This window comes from Myotis lucifugus, unplaced genomic scaffold (assembly GCF_000147115.1).
Source record: "Myotis lucifugus unplaced genomic scaffold, Myoluc2.0 scaffold_3, whole genome shotgun sequence".
NCBI lineage: Eukaryota > Metazoa > Chordata > Mammalia > Chiroptera > Vespertilionidae > Myotis > Myotis lucifugus.
Window position 1 is genome coordinate 15,792,391 of NW_005871051.1, and position 13,215 is coordinate 15,805,605.

Consider the following 13,215-nt stretch of genomic DNA (forward strand, 5'->3'; position numbering starts at 1 on the left):
GAGCCCTGACTGACACAGGGCCCCAATAACCTGATGATATGCAAATGTTCATCAATCATAAGAAATTGATATCAAATAAAAATTTTAATCCAGCAGACCTTTGTAGGTATTTGGAAACTAACCTTGCATTTGTTTTTTAACCTCTTGATTTTTAAAAAGTTTCTGAAACAGTTACACCTACATACAAATACTTTAAGGGGAAAAGGCATTTGCTTTTAATACTTTTTTTAAATGGAAACTACTTCTTATGAAATAATATTGTTGACTGCAAAACTGGAAAAGCTTCAAGCAATTACTGCAAATTTCATTGGATGAATAACCAAGAGGCTGCAGTGTAGGGAAACTTCAATATTAGACAAATATGGTTGACAAATGGCCACGAGTGGTGATACTGGCCTGATGCTCCACATCATCACAGAGCACTGCCTCAGGGGTTCTAGGCCAGAGAACAGACAAGATCTGCCACTATCACTCTAAGAGACCAATGAGGTTCCAGAATGAATGTGGACCTGTGGACTTCCCATTTCCTAAACCTCATAATTACCTTGTCCCCTGATACTTCTAGATCATAAGCCCAGCCCTCAATAAATTCCATCATCTTGAAGAGGATCACAGAGAGTAGGAAGAAATATAAAAAACTGAGGGTTTATCCCAAACGCACTGAGCCATCATAAAAAGGTTATATAGGCCCTGCTTGGGCATACACTGAGCCATCATAAAAAGGTTATGTAGATCCTGGTCTGGCAGCTCAGTTGGTTCAAGTGTCGCCCTGATACCTCAGGTTTGAGTTCAATCCCCCGTCAGGGCACATACAGGAATCAACCAATGAATGCATAAATAAATAACAAATTGATGTTTTTCTCTCTCTCAAATAAATGAATAAAAACATAAAAAATGAAGAGGTATATAAACTGGAAAAGACTATATATTGCCAAGTTTATAGAATTGTCTTTTCCTCCATGTTACCCAGTGGACTAGAATATTGTAAAGAAGATCAGATCTATGAAGCAAAATAAAGAATCAGCATTTTATTTGCTCATTTTATGGCAGCATGAGTAAATTTTCAACCTCATCACAGCATATGTGTTCTGGATTCTTTTGCTGAAAGAACTGGAATTGCAATATTAATGGTGTCAACTGATTCCCCAAAACCTGCTTCATGTCCAGGAATATCCCTAAAGGGTTTTTGTTTTATAACTGAAGGAAGAGGAAGGAATTTTATTTGAGGATGAGTTAGAATAGAAAGGAGGGAGTGCCTGGCATCTGTTCCTTTTCAGATAATCTGGACTCAATTTGAATCAGTGAGGTTATAGGGATGAGAGTCAAAACCTGATGGAAATGTTCACAAGAGATGTAGTGAAACTGAGTACAAGTAGAATTTCTTTGTTGCCCAGGTGATAAGACATGTATGAAACTAAAAGAACCAGACTGGTCTTCCTACCAAACAAAGGTTAAAAGGCATTTACAATCAGGTATCAAGTACCTGAATTCCCTTCAGACATCAAATCTCTGGCATAGAGCAAATGAGGAAACCTCTTAAGGCAAAGAGAATCCCAACTGATCCAGACTGACCCCCAAGACAGCTGTAGTCCCATAAGGATTAGCACTAGTTCCTTAGTGAGGAAAAAATGGACCTTTGTATCAAAATTTACCAAGGCCTTTTATAGTATAACTGTCCTGAAGTTTGGCTTTGGCCTCATTATTTGACTGAAATATGCCCTACAGCCTTAGCCACTGAAGATAAAGAATCAAATATTTGCCCTAGCCAGTTTTGCTTAGTGGATAGAGCATCGCCCTGTGGACTGAAGGGTCCTCGGTTCGATTCCGGTCAAGGGCACATACCAGGGTTGTGAACTTGATCCCTGGTGGGGGGGAGGGGGAGGGGAGGCGTGCATGAGGTAGTCAATCAATGATTCTCTCTCATCATTGATGATTCTCTCTCTCTCTCTCTCTCTCTCTCTCTCTCTCTCTCTCTCTCTCTCTCCCCCTTTCTCTCTAAAATCTATAAAAATATATTTAATAAAAAAAAAATCGAATACTTAAGCAAATGCCATTTCAGACATCTCTTAATCTGTGTGTGATTAATGGTTGTATCATCATGTATGTTACAATCATACCTAACCAGAATTTTATACTCAGTAATACAAATAAGAGATGTCATTTGGATTTATTATTACTATCTTAATTGCTCCTTTCAAAAATTGGTAACATTTCAAGACATAATTTGGAATGAAAATTTCTTTGTGTGCTTGTCATTGAAATTCTATGTCAATTGACATCTAAATATATATTCATTCAAGTGAGCATAAAATGTTGCTATAATGATGTACTTTGAAAGTTGTTAATTCAATGTACAAAAACAATTATTAAGAACCTTGAGATTGTTAAGTAAATAAGAAAATAGATTGACAGCTAAGATGAATGTTAAGAGAGAATGCATAAGCTTGCTACTTTTACAAAGACTTGTGGTACCAAGTCTCCAAGATGGTGCCCAATGACCCTCACTTCCTGGTATTTCTGCCCTTGAGGAGTACCTTTTCATCTCTTTCTCTCTCTCTCTCTCTCTCTCTCTCTCTCTCTCTCTCTCTCTCTATATATATATATATATATATATATATATATATATATATATATATATTACCGTGGTGTTGTAATGGTGATCTTCTCTTTTATACCTTTCTTTACGACTTATTACATGGAATTTCTCTGTAAAGAAATGTTGTACCTTGTCTGCCACTTGCATATTTATTCAATTATTATTTATATCAATACGGACTCGTGGATGTGTACTTTATTTGGGGGGGTTAACTTCAATTATGGTTAACTGACTTTGTTGGTGGTGGTGTTGGTGGTTTTACAAAACCCTGAGTTAAAGATACTTGGACCAGGAAGATCCACTGTGAATATGTAAATCAAAATACTGGAACCTAGTATAGGCCCTATCATGTAACAGAGTTCTTTACAGAATTCAGTATTAACTTGTTTGCCTCTGCAGGTGTTTCCTATACTAGACTTGCATGTAGATGCTCAATAACTGTCAAGTAGAATTCTTGAAAAATATTTAAAATGACAGCAGAGTAAGTGGATGCTGCACAGACATGCTCCCAGGAACAAACTGGTATTACAACTAAAATACAGAAAAACTTCCTCAATAATCAACGGAAACCTCGCAGGAGAGAACCCTGACACCTGAGGAATGAAAGTGGAGACTGCATAGAGACTGGTAGGAGGGGCGGAGGCACGAAAGGGCTGGCCAGGTGCCCACCAGCAACAACTGGAGTAGCAATACTCATATCCAACAAAATAGACTTTAAAATGAAGACCATCAAAAGAGACAACAAAGGTCACTCCATAATACTAAAGGGATCAATGCAACAAGAGGATATAACCCTGGTAAACATATATGCACCCAACATAGGAGCACCTACATATATAAAAAAATTATAGAGGACTTTAACAGAGAAATCGACAACAATATAGCCACAGTATGGGACTTTAACACCCTTCTGACTTCACTGGGTATATATTCCAGACAAAAACTTAACAAGGAAACAGAGACTCTAAAGGACACACTGGATCAGATGTATTTAACTGACATTTATAGAACATTTCACCCCAATGTAGCAGAATATACATTCTTCTCAAGTGCACATGGATCATTCACAAGATAGACCACATGTTAGGACAGAAAACAAGTCTTTACAAGTTCAAGAAGATTGAAATTATATCAAGCATCTTCTCAGATCACAGTGGAATGAAATTAGAAATCAACTACAGTAAAAACACCCAAAAACATTCAACACACAGAGGGTAAATAGCATGTTATTAAACAATGAATGAGTTACCAATGAGATCAAGAAAGAAATCAAAAACTTTCTGGAAACAAATGAAAATGAACACACAACAACCCAAAATCTCTGGGACACAGCAAAAGCAGTCTTAAGAGGGAAAAGCAGTCCTAAGTTCTCTTAGGACTGCTACAGGCATACCTAAAAAAACAAACAAACAAACAAAAAAAAACCAAGAAAAATCAGCAATAAACTATTTAACCCTTCAACTTAAAGTACTAGAAAGAGAACAACAAGAAAAGCTCAGAATAAGTAGAAGGAAGGAAATAATAAAGATTATAGCAGAAATAAATAACATAGAGACTAAAAAAATAAATATACAAAAATACAAAAAAAATCAATGAAACCAAGAACTGGTTCTTTGAAAGGATATACAAAATTGATACACCATTAGCCAGACTCATCAAGAAACAAAGAGAGAGGACCCAAATAAATAAAATCAGAACGAAAGTGGAGGAGTAATCACTGACACCACAGAAATATAAAGGATTGTAAGAAAATACTATGAACTATATGCCAACAAGCTGGACAATGTGGAGGAAACAAATTCCTAGAAAATACAATCTCCCAAAACTGAATCAGAAAGAATAAAAAAAACCTGATGAGGCCAATAACAACTGATGAAATAGAAGCAGTAATCAAAAAACTCCCACCAAACAAAAGCTCAGGTCTGGATGGCTTCACAAGGGAGTTTTACCAAACATTCAAAGAAGAACTAACACCTACACTCCTCAATCTATTTCAGAAAATCCAAGAGGAAGGAACACTTCCAAACAGTTTTTATGAGGCTAGCATTATCCCAATTCCAAAACCAGATAAAGACACTACAAAGAAAGAGAATTACAGGCCAATATCCCTGATGACATAGATGCTAAAATCCTCAACAAAATATTAGCAAATCGCATCCAGCAAAATATTAAAAAGATCATACACCATGATCAAGTGGGATTTATTTTCAGGAATGCAAGACTGGTACAATATTTGCAGATCAATAAATGTGATACATCACATAAACAAATTGAAAGAATAAAATCACATGATCATAACAATAGATGCAGAAAAAGGATTTAACAAAATCCAACACCCATTTTTGACAAAAACTCTCAGCAAAGTTGGAATAGACAGAGCATATCTCAACATGATATGACAAAACTACAGCCAACATCATACTCAATGGGCAAAAACTAAATCCATTTCCCCTAAGAACAGGAACAAGAAAGGGATGCCCACTTTCGCCACTCCTGTTCAACACAGTACTGGAAGTGCTAGTCATAGTGATGAGACAAGAAAAAGAAATAAAAGGCATCCAAATTGGAAAAGAAGGAGTAAAACTGTCATTATTCACAGATGACATGATATTGTACATAGAAAAACCCCAAAGACTCCATCAAAAAACTACTAGACTTAATAAATGAATTTGGCAATATAGCAAGATACAACATAACACCCAGAAATCTCTGGCATTTTTATACATCAATAATGAACTCACAGAAAGAGAAACTAATAAAAAAAATCCCATTTACCATTGCAAAAAAAATTAAGATATATAGGAATAAACTAAGGAGGTAAAAGACCTGTACTCGGAAAACTACAGGATGTTGAAAAAAGAAATAGAGGAAGACATAAACAAATGGAAGGATATACCGTGTGCATGGATTGGTAGAATTAACATCATTAAAATGTGCATACTACACAAAGCAATCTATAGATTCAATGCAATCCCCATTAAGATAGCAACGGAATATTTCACAGACCTAGAACAAACTTTCCAAAAATTCATCTGGAATAAAATAAAATAAAAGAACCCAAATAGCTGCAGCAATCCTGAGAAAGAAAAACAAAGTAGGTGGGATCTCAATACCAGATATCAAGCTGTATTACAAAGCCACTGTTCTCAAAACAGCCTGGTACTGAAACAAGAACAGACATATAGATCAATAGAATAGAATAGAGAACCCAGAAATGGACGGAAACCATTATGCTCAATTAATATTTGACAAAGGAGGTGAGAACAAACAAGACAGTCTCTTCAATAAATGGTGTTGGGAAAATTGGACAGATACATGCAAAAAAATGAAACTAGACCACCAACTTACACCATACACAAAAATAAACTCAAAATGGATAAAGGACTTAAATATAAGACAGGAAACCATAAAAATACTAGAGGAATCCAAAGGCAGCAAAATCTCAGCCATATGCCGAAACAATTTCTTCACTGATACCTCTCCTAGGGCAATGGAAACTAAAGAGAAAATAAACAAATGGGACTACATCAAAATAAAAAGCTTCTGCACAGCAAAAGAAACCATCAACAAAACAACAAGAAAGCCCACTGCATGGGAGAACATATTTGCCAATGTTATCACCAATAAGGGTTTAATCTCCAACATTTACAGGGAACTCATACAACTTAACAAAAGGAAGATAAACAACCCAATCAAAAAATGGGAAATAGACCTAAATAGATACTTTTTGAAAGAAGACAAAAGGAAGGCGAGGAGACATATGAAAACATGCTCAAAGTCACTAATCATCCTAGAGATGCAAATCAAAACGACAATGCGGTACCACCTCACACCTGTCAGAATGGCTATCATCAACAAATCAACAAATGACAAGTGCTGGCGAGGATGTGGAGAAAAAGGAACCCTTGTGTACTGCTGGTGGGAATGCAGACTGGTGCAGCCATTGTGGAGAACAGTATGGAGTTTCCTCAAAAAATTAAAAATGGAACTCCCATTTGACCCAGTGATGCCACTTCTAGGAATATATCCCAAGAAACTAGAAACACCAATCAGAAAGGATAGATGCACCTGTGTTCATAGCAGCACAATTTACAATAGCTAAGATTTGGAAACAGCCTAAGTGCCCATCAGCAGATGCGTGGATTAAAAAACTGTGGTACATCTACACAATGGAATACTACACTGTGGTAAAAAAGAAGGAATTCTTACCATTTGCAACAGCATGGATGGAACTGTAGAGCATTATGCTAAACGAAATAAGCCAGTCAGAGAAAGATAAATATCACATGATCTCACTCATTTATGGAAATATAATGAACAACATAAACTGATGAACAAAAACAGATCCAGAGACAGAGAAGCATCAATCAGACTGTCAAACCTCAGAGGGAAGGTAGGGGAGGGTGGGGGTAAAGGGGAGAGATCAACCAAAGGATTTGTATGCATGTATATAAGCCTAACCAATGGACACAGACAACAGGGGGGTGAGGGCATGAGTGGGGGGGGGAATGGGGAGATAAGGACACATATGTAATACCTTAATCAATAAAGAAAAAATAAATAATAAATTAATTAATGAATATTTGACAAAGGAGGCAAGAGCATACATACAATGGAGACAAGATAGTCTCTTTAATAAATGGTGTTGGGAAAATTGGACAGATACATGCAAAAAAATGAAACTAGACCATCAACTTACACCATTCACAAAAAAACTCAAATTTAAGATGGGAAACCATAAAAGTCTTAGAAGAATCCATAGGCAGCAAAATATCAGACATATGCCGAAGCAATATCTTTACCGATACAACTCTTAGGGCAATGGAAACTAAGGAGAAAATAAACAAATGGGACTACATCAAAATAAAAAGCTTCTGCATAGCAAAAGAAACCATCAACAAAACAATAAGAAAGCCCACTGCATGGGAGAATATATTTGCCAATGTTATCACCGATAAGGGTTTAATCTCCAAAATTTACAAGGAACTCATACAACTTAACAAAAGGAAGATAAACAATCCAATCAAAAAAATGGGCAAAGGACTTAAATAGAAACTTTTCAAAAGAGGACATTCAGAAAGCCAAGAGACATATAAAAACATGTTCAAAGCCACTAATCACCGGAGAGATGCAAATCAAAACAACAATGAGGTATCATCTCACACCTGTCAGAAAGGCTATCATCAACAAATCAACAAACGACAAGTGCTGGAGAGCTTGCAGAGAAAATGGAACCCTCTTGCACTGCTGGTGGGAATGCAGACTGGTTGAACACTGTGGAAAACAGTTCGGAGTTTATAAAAAAATTAAAAATGGAGCTCCCATTTGACCCATTAATCCCATTCCCACTCCTAGGTATATATCCCAAGAAATCAGAAACACAAATCAGAAAGGATATATGCACCCCTATGTTCATAGCAACACAATTTACCATAGCTAAGATTTGGAAACAGCCTAAGTGCCCATCAGCAGATGAGTGGATTAGAAAATTGTGGTACATGGACTACTATGTGACAATGGAATACTATACTGTTGTAAAAAAGAAGGAACTCTTACCATTTGCAACAGCATGGATGGACCTGGAGAGCATTATGCTACCAGTGGTCGGCAAACTCATTAGTTAACAGAGCCAAATATCAACAGTACAATTTTCTGAAATTTCTTTTGAGAGCCAAATTTTTTAAACTTAAACTATATAGGTAGGTACATTGTTATTAACTTAATTAGGGTACTCCTAAGGCTTAGGAAGAGCCACACTCAAGGGGTCAAAGAGCCGCATGTGGCTCGCGAGCCGCAGTTTGCCGACCACAGTGCTAAGCGAAATAAGCCAGTCGGAGAAAGAGAAAGATAAATATCACATGATCTTATTCATTTGTGGAATATAATGAACAATATAAACTGATGAACAAAAAATAGAGCCAGAGAAAAAATATATTTTAGAATATATCAGAAGTAATCCTGTTATTTGCAGATTTTTAATATTGCCTACAACTTTTGTGATATTATACTATGTTAGTACAGTTTTGGTAATATTATTATATTTAACATTGTTTTTCTTGAAATATTAATGTTTATTGCATGTAACATTATTATATTTAAAATCGTTTTTCTTGAAATAAAAAAATAACTGTCAATTAAATTAGTAATTGCTTAGAATCAAACACTTGTTAAGCCCTCAAAGTGTAATAGATAACTATGTTGAATAAAGATGATGGGCCTGACTTATAAACATTCTGGGGCTTACATTTTAGCAGGCTCTTATTTCACCATAGTACACCTGATCAAAGAGCAAGAAGTTTCTCTCTGGAAGACAGTTTTAATGCCATCATTGTATCATGCATCAAGATATGAATCTTGAGCCCTGAGTTAAGGTGGAGTCTGCCTTTGAGACTATATCAATATCTTGCTCCTCCTTAAACTTTTACCTACTAATTTTACTCACTAAATTTATTGTTCCATACTTCTGTTTAGTCAATTATAGGATCCAGTGAATTCAAAATACTTTGACTAAATAATTAGAAATCTCTTCAGGTAAATGTACTAGGCTGACATGGTATAAAAATTTAGGTAAAAATGTGCATAATTTTGATAAAGCCCAAGGCATTTTTCTCTGACTCAGGTGTTTTAGTTAAAAACAAATAAATGGTTTTTGCCTAAATCAAGCATGTCAAACTCGAGGCCTGTGGGCCACATGCGGCCCACAATGAATACTTTTGCAGTCTAGCCAATATAAGGGCATGTAAGAAATATTTTAATAAAAATTTCATAACTTAATTTTTACAATATCCTGTTATACATAATTATTAATAACAAACTACAACATTTACTAATGACTGATCACTATAATCGTGTTGCATTCATTTCCCTTACGCACCTTATGTGCAGGCGCACCATTTCTCTCCACTAATACTAGCAGCGAATAGTTTAGCAGCCGATAGCCACATCATTAGTCTTGGACTGACCTATTTGGTGTGCGCAACAGGAAATATTCTGCTTTCGGAGAACAAGAAAAATAGGTTTATTTGCGTTACGCTTATTAATTTGTGCAGTTATTCAGTGTCTGATAAGTTAATGTTCAAGAAAAAATATTAATTTTTATTAAAATGTTCTATTTTTTATGTTAACGATTACTCATATTTCAGCCCTTTGTATTCAGCATGTCTCTATCAAAATAAACCTATATTTCTATGAAAATTGAAGCTTTTGCTTTTTGACGGCCCACATAAACTTAAACCTTGTTTATTTGGCCCGAGTTAGCCTTTGAGTTTGACATGCTTGGCCTAAATTATTCAGGTAATTAGAGTTGAATGACCCAGATGTAGCATTATATGTTTGGCCAGTATTTCAAAGATAAATTTTAGTATCAATTATAATATCTTTTTATGATACAAAAATAATTTCTTCTGTGACAATGTGCTACTGTAGTGAATAATCAAACTGGTTAAACTACTTTCTCTGATACAATTTAAAAAGAGCTATTGAAAAATCTTTAGTTCAAAAAAGAAAAAGAAAGAAAAATCTTTAGTTCCGATTCTAGGCCAGAAGAATGCCTGTCTGGGGAGAAGAAAGATCATTAAAACTTACTCCCACTGACATTCTCCAGAAATTGTTTTAGAACATCATATACATTTAAAACTTCTTAGAAACTCAGTGGATAGAGTGTTGGCCTGCGGACTGAATGGCCCTAGGTTAAATTCCAGTTAAGGACACATACCTTGGTTGCAAGTTTAATCCCAAGCATGTGTAGGAGGCAACCAATTGATGTGTCTCTTTCACATTGATGTTTCTCTCTGTGTGTCTCTTCCCCTCCTTTCTACTTTCTCTAAAAATCAATAGAAAAATGTCCTTGGGTGAGGATTAACAACAAAAAAAAGGAAACTCTAGAAAATGGGGAGTCAATATTATAAGTTAGATTAAATAAGAGAGGTTAATTAAAATCAACCGTTAGAAAAGAATATTACTGGTGTAATTTGATTTAATTTTTAAAATATTTGTAGACTTCATGTTTTATCACCTAAGGAAAAAATGAAATGGAGAAAGTTTACATAGAAGGCCAAAGGCTATGTACAAAATTTTCCATGAGATTAACATTCATCAATCCTTTGAAAACCCCACCATTTGCACTACATAGGACACACAGCTTTGGTTGAGTCAGTATAGGATAAGACTGAAAACTTAGCAAAATCCTTACAAGTTCATAAAACTATTGTCTATAAACCTACCACTAAAGGTTAATAAGTAGCATAGAGGGATTGGTGAAATTAAGTGGAAAATGCACATAATCCTATATAAGGGTAATATGCAAATTGACCCTAAAGGCGGAATGACCTGGAACGACTGGTCGCTATAATGTGCACTGACCACCAGGGGGCAGATGCTCAATGCAGAAGCTGCCCCCTGGTGGTCAGTGCGCTCCCATAGTGGGAATCTCCGCTCAGCCACAAACCTGGCCAACAGCTGTGAGCACAGTGGCAGTGGCGGGAGCCTCTCCCGCTTCCTCGGCAGTGCTAAGGATGCCCAACTGCGGCTTAGGCCCGCTCCCCTGGCTGTTGGACATCCCCTGAGGGCTCCCAGGCTCCCAGAGGAATGTCTGACTGCCAGCTTAGGCACCATCCCCCAGGGAGTGGGCCTAAGCTGGCAGGTGGACATCCCCTGAAGGGTACTGGACTGCAAGAGGGTACAGGCTGGGCTTAGGGACCCCCCTGATGCATGAATTTTCATGCACTAGGCCTCTAGTGTGTACATAAAAAGTAAAACCTTAGGTGAAAGGCATAGCCTCATGCTTGGAATAGCATTAGGGGGGCGTCCAAGGAGTCTAAAACATTACACTTGACTGCGTCCAACGCTAAGTGCTCCGGGATATTTCTGTTAAATGCAAGGTCATCTGGACAACTCAGGGAACTGGAAGGCTGGGAAGAAAGTCACTGCTACTAAATTTTTTTCATGACCTAGGATATGTCACTACTCTCTGCATCTAAGTTCTTAAACTCCACGTGTATAAAATCAAGCTTGTGATGCCAACTTGCTTCTCAATGTTGTTGTGAAGGTTATTCAATAAGAGGCACAGCATTTTAAAACACTGAAATGGGATCCTCTGTAATAAAGTCAAATGTCAGTATCTGTTCCCAAGAGATATGGTAGATTTTCTCTTTTGGAGACTTTATGAAGTCATTTGTTCTGAAAGTTTGTAACATCCCCAGGTCTGAAAGGAGAATATCAGATTAAATTTTTTGACATCCTTTACAGCTTTATTCTCTTATAGATGAAATGCTGCTTTCATGTTACAATTTTCAGTGAGGTTTGATGAGTGCTACGTGCTCTACCACCCACCCTTGCCTTTCCAAAGCATTCTCCAGATTGCAGCCACAGTGATCTTAACAAAGCACTGATGTAGGAATGTCAGAGACACGCGCCTTTTAAAGCCCTTGAATGCCTTTCCTTTATGTTTAGGAAAAGGACAGAACATCTTCACGGTCCACAAAATGTACTATGGTCAAAACCTATTATGATCTGACACCTACCTTTATCCCCTCGTCCTCCCAAATTCTCTCCACTTGTCTTCTCTCAGTGCCTCCTCACCATGCTCCTTCCCACCCCAGGCCCTGAGTCTGCACACACTTTCTATCCTCTCCAACTTCATAGCTACTCATTTTTTTTGTTGTTGTCACTTCCTAAAAAGGCCTAATCTAAGTGCTTTTCACTTAGATAGCACTTATTATTGCAATTTACATTTTTGTGTGTAGTTATTTCATTGCTGTCTATATCCCTCATGAGATTGTGAACATCTCAGGAATCTTGACACATTGGAATCATGTTGTGTCCCAGGGCCTACACAGCCTGACCCAAAGAAGGCTGTTAATACATTTTTGTTGAATGAATAGCATTTACTTAAATCATTGCTATTTTCCATTTAACTGGAGGCAGTTATAAGGAAGAAGCTCCTTTTTTGCATCACTTCTGTAGATGCCACAAATGAACAAAGCAATGTGCTGATTTTGTCAGCACATACAGTAAAATTGGATCAATACAGAAATTAGCATGGCCCCAGAACAAGGATGACATGCAGATAAGCAAAGCAAAATATTGATAATGATGCTGATAGCTTTGCAAGACCTTTTTTCCATAAGAAATCTTTTTAAAAAACCAACTTCCTGAAAAAAAAAAACACCAACTTTCTGCCCTGCCAGCATGGCTCAGTGGTTGAGTGTCAATCTATGAACCAGAAGGTTTCGGTTTGATTCAGGATTGGGCACATGCCCAAGTTGCAGGCTCGATCACCAGTAGGGGTGCATGTGGGAGGCAGCCTAGATGTTTATCTCTCATCATTGATGTTTCTATCTCTCTCTCCCTCTCTCTTCCACTCTGAAATCAATAAAAATATTTTTAAATAAAGAAATAAAAATAAGTAAATAAAAAAACAACTTCTTTCGAGCCTGGCCTCTTTATTGAGAACACAAGTTGGCCTTGATCTTAGCAAGGAACAGAAATGCAGTGGTGATTGGCAGCCATTGTGGAAACGCATTAGTAGGTCTCAGGGTTGCCCCTCAAAGGACAGCAGCCCAGCCTGCTAAAAGGTCTAACCTAGTTTTCCATCATTTTATATTATGTGCTGATGCTTT

At 36.9% G+C, this 13,215-nt stretch overlaps 1 non-coding gene across 1 annotated transcript; it reads left to right on the plus strand.

Moving 5' to 3' along the window:
- Positions 1–12,582: 12,582 nt before the first annotated feature.
- On the plus strand, positions 12,583–12,684 carry LOC111828115. Its single transcript, XR_002831905.1, has one exon. It is a non-coding gene; the product is annotated as a U6 spliceosomal RNA (small nuclear RNA).
- The last annotated feature ends 531 nt before the right edge of the window (positions 12,685–13,215 follow it).